Here is a 5,000-nt window from a genome sequence, read left to right on the forward strand (position 1 = left end):
TTTTTTCCCTTTCCCTGTTGGTTGATGCGTCATAGGAGGTTCAGTACTTTTTTTCCTCTCACTGTTGGCTGATGCGTCATAGGAGGTTCAGTACTTTTTCCCTTTCCCTGTTGGCTGATGCGTCATAGGAAGTTCAGTACTTTTTCCCTTTCCCTGTTGGCTGATGCGTCATAGGAGGTTCAGTACTTTTTTTCCTCTCACTGTTGGCTGATGCGTCATAGGAGGTTCAGTACTTTTTCCTTTCCCTGTTTGCTGATGCGTCATAGGAGGTTCAGTACTTTTTTTCCTTTCCCTGTTGGCTGATGCGTCATAGGAGGTTCAGTACTTTTTTTTTATCCTTTCCCTGTTGGCTGATGCGTCATAGGAGGTTCAGTACTTTATTCCTTTCCCTGTTGGCTGATGCGTCATAGGAGGTTCAGTACTTTTTTCCCTTTCCCTGTTGGCTGATGCGTCATAGGAGGTTCAGTACTTTTTTTTTCCTTTCCCTGTTGGCTGATGCGTCATAGGAGGGAGGTTCAGTACTTTTTTTCCCTTTTCCTGTTGGCTGATGCGTCATAGGAGGGAGGTTCAGTACTTTTTCCCTTTCCCTGTTGGCTGATGCGTCATAGGAGGTTCAGTACTTTTTCCCTTTCCCTGTTGGCTGATGCGTCATAGGAGGTTCAGTACTTTTTTATCCTTTCCCTGTCGGCTGATGCGTCATAGGAGGTTCAGTACTGTATTCCTTTCCCTGTTGCCTGATGCGTCATAGGAGGTTCAGTACTTTTTTTTTTCCTTTCCCTGTTGGCTGATGCGTCATAGGAGGTTCAGTACTTTTTTTCCTCTCACTGTTGGCTGATGCGTCATAGGAGGTTCAGTACTTTTTCTCTTTCCCTGTTGCCTGATGCGTCATAGGAGGTTCAGTACTTTTTTTTTTCCTTTCCCTGTTGGCTGATGCGTCATAGGAGGTTCAGTACTTTTTTTCCTCTCACTGTTGGCTGATGCGTCATAGGAGGTTCAGTACTTTTTTTTTCCTTTCCCTGTTGGCTGATGCGTCATAGGAGGTTCAGTACTTTTTTATCCTTTCCCTGTCGGCTGATGCGTCATAGGAGGTTCAGTACTTTTTTTCCGTTTCCCTGTCGGCTGATGCGTCATAGGAGGTTCAGTACTTTTTTCCGTTTCCCTGTCGGCTGATGCGTCATAGGAGGTTCAGTACTTTTTTCCGTTTCCCTGTCGGCTGATGCGTCATAGGAGGTTCAGTACTTTTTTTTCCTTTCCCTGTTGGCTGATGCGTCATAGGAGGTTCAGTACTTTTTTCCCTTTCCCTGTTGGCTGATGCGTCATAGGAGGTTCAGTACTTTTTTCCCTTTCCCTGTTGGCTGATGCGTCATAGGAGGTTCAGTACTTTTTTTTCCCTTTTCCTGTTGGCTGATGCGTCATAGGAGGTTCAGTACTTTTTTTTTTCCCTTTCCCTGTTGGCTGATGCGTCATAGGAGGTTCAGTACTTTTTTTTTTTCCTTTCCCTGTTGGCTGATGCGTCATAGGAGGTTCAGTACTTTTTTCCTTTCCCTGTTGGCTGATGCGTCATAGGAGGTTCAGTACTTTTTTTTTTTTCCTTTTCCTGTTGGCTGATGCGTCATAGGAGGTTCAAGTACTATATTCCTTTTCCTGTTGGCTGATGCGTCATAGGAGGTTCAGTACTATATTCCTTTCCCTGTTGGCTGATGCGTCATAGGAGATTCAGTACTTTTTTCCCTTTCCCTATTGGCTGATGCGTCATAGGAAGTTCAGTACTTTTTTTTCCTTTTCCTGTTGGATGATGCGTCATAGGAGGTTCAGTACGTTTTTCCCTTTCCCTGTTGGCTGATGCGTCATAGGAAGTTCAGTACTTTTTCTCTTTCCCTGTTGGCTGATGCGTCATAGGAGATTCAGTACTTTTTTCCCTTTCCCTGTTGGCTGATGCGTCATAGGAGGTTCAGTACTTTTTCTCTTTCCCTGTTGGCTGATGCGTCATAGGAGGTTCAGTACTTTTTTTCCCTTTCCCTGTTGGCTGATGCGTCATAGGAGGTTCAGTACTTTTTTTCCCTTTCCCTGTTGGCTGATGCGTCATAGGAGGTTCAGTACTTTTTTTTCCTTTCCCTGTTGGCTGATGCGTCATAGGAGGTTCAGTAAAAAAACCGATTTCACCATGTATAAGTGTACAACAATATATAACTGCACTTCAAAGTACACAAAAGATGCAGTAACTGCACTTCAAAGTACACAAAAGATGCAGTAACTGCACTTCAAAGTACACACAAAATGCAGTAACTGCACTTCAAAGTACACAAAAATGCAGTAACTGCACTTCAAAGTACACACAACAAATGCAGTAACTACACTTCAAAATACACACACAAAATGCAGTAACTGCACTTCAAAGTACACACACAAAATGCAGTAACTGCACTTCAAAGTACACACACAAAATGCAGTAACTGCACTTCAAAGTACACACAAAATTCTGCAACTGCACTTCAAAGTACACACAAAATTCTGCAACTGCACTTCAAAGTACACACAAAATTCTGCAACTGCACTTCAACGTACACACAAAATGCAGTAACTGCACTTCAAAGTACACACAAAATGCAGTAACTGCACTTCAAAGTACACACAAAATGTAGTAACCGCACTTCAAAGTACACACACAAAATGCAGTAACTGTACTTCAAAGTACACACACAAAATGCAGTAACTGTACTTCAAAGTACACACAAAAAATGCAGTAACTGTACTTCAAAGTACACACAAAATGCAGTAACTGCACTTCAAAGTACACACAAAATGCAGTAACTGCACTTCAAAGTACACAACAAAAAATGCAGTAACTGCACTTCAAAGTACACACAAAAAATGCAGTAACTGCACTTCAAAGTACACACAAAATGCAGTAACTGCACTTCAAAGTACACAACAAAAAATGCAGTAACTGCACTTCAAAGTACACAACACAAAATGCAGTAACTGCACTTCAAAGTACACACAAAAAATGCAGTAACCTCACTGCAAAGAACACACAAAATGCAGCAACTGCACTTCAAAGTACACACAAAAAATGCAGTAACCTCACTGCAAAGAACACACAAAATGCAGTAACTGTACTTCAAAGTACACACAAAAAATGCAGTAACCTCACTGCAAAGAACACACAAAATGCAGTAACTGCACTTCAAAGTACACACAAAATGCAGTAACCTCACTGCAAAGAACACACAAAATGCAGCAACTGCACTTCAAAGTACACACAAAAAATGCAGTAACCTCACTGCAAAGAACACACAAAATGCAGTAACTGTACTTCAAAGTACACACAAAAAATGCAGTAACCTCACTGCAAAGAACACACAAAATGCAGTAACTGCACTTCAAAGTACACACAAAATGCAGTAACCTCACTGCAAAGAACACACAAAATGCAGTAACTGCACTTCAAAGTACACACAAAAAATGCAGTAACTGCACTTCAAAGTACACACAAAAAATGCAGTAACTGCACTTCAAAGTACACACACAAAATGCAGTAACTGCACTTCAAAGTACACCAAAAAATGCAGTAACTGCACTTCAAAGTACACAACAACAAAAAATGCAGTAACTGCACTGGAAACTCATGCCAGAGTGATCTCACGATTGTCACGGCGTTTCAGCAGTCCGGGGGGGGGGGGGGGGGGGCGGGGCGGGGGGGGGGGGGGTTAATAAAGGTTCTCTCACTCGGGGGGGGCGGGGCACAAGCACGAGATAGGCTGACCAATCAGTGTTTGAATCAAGCGTGCTCTCTCTCTCTCTCTCTCTCTCTCTCTCTCTCTCTCTCTCTCTCTCTCTCTCTCTCAACATGTGTCAGGTTGTAATTCACAGTCATTGCCCCATTCTCACCCACCTTCTTTCTCCCCCCTACCCCCCCCCCCCCCCCTCCCCCACAGTCGCTTCTCCTGAAATGTTCAGTCTCCATTCAAGTGATGGGATTACAAATTGAACAATATGATTTGTACATGTGTGATCACATGAAAAAAAAACAACAACAAACAAACAAACAAAAAAAAAAAACAATGAAGTGCCATACTGATTGTTATGTTTCATTTCCTGTGTGTAAAAGAAGAAAAAAAAAATGATATGCTGATCTGAGTGTTCATATCGATTCACTGGATTCAACTATGATATGTGTGTGTGCGTTTCTTTTGGATGTTTTTTTTTCAAATGTGGATCTTTCGACACAAAATGACTTTGCGGTTTTGATACATCAGTTATGTCTGTTGTACGTGACATGAATATTCATGTGCCTTGTAGATGAACGTTCAGACCGAAGTCAGTTACACTGCTTTTATTTCTCATCTTGTCGCATTCATTATACTTGTGGTTCACAATTGACGTTTTCATAATCCCAGTGTGTGGCAACAATGAACATAAAAAAATGTGACGTCTATGAGAATTCGTACTCGAGAGCTTTGGTATAATCAACAGTGCGTGTTTTTTTGTGTGTGTGTTGTTGTTGTTGTTTTTCTTTTGGTTTGTTGTTGTTGTTTGTTTGTTTGCTTGTTGGTTTTTGTTTTTTTTTTGTTTTTTTCTTTTTTTAGTAATTTACTGTCGGAAACTAGATTCATCTCACATCAGCAATGCAGTTGACCCATTGCTCATCCGGAGACTCTAGAAACAATTGACTGTATAGTATGCCCTCCACTGCATTACTCAGCAAGGACCACGAATGAATGAACAGAAATACCATGCAACTAGTTTCCAGTTTTTGTTGTTGATTTCGTCTTGTCTGATAACGTTGTTGCATTTGCATTTCTTTCGTATGTCATTTTTGTAGAGCGGTACATCTGTTCTAAATTTATTTATATGTTTGCTGTATTTGTTACTGTATGTTCGATTTTTTGTCCACAGCTATTATACTTTGCGAATTTCTTATTATCTCCTGGTGGAATGGAAGGTTATGTTGACAGTAGTATCATTCGATCATTTTATTTATTTGTCGTGAGAAAGGT

This window comes from Babylonia areolata, chromosome 13, assembly GCF_041734735.1.
Source record: "Babylonia areolata isolate BAREFJ2019XMU chromosome 13, ASM4173473v1, whole genome shotgun sequence".
In the NCBI taxonomy this organism is placed as follows: Eukaryota; Metazoa; Mollusca; class Gastropoda; order Neogastropoda; family Buccinidae; genus Babylonia; species Babylonia areolata.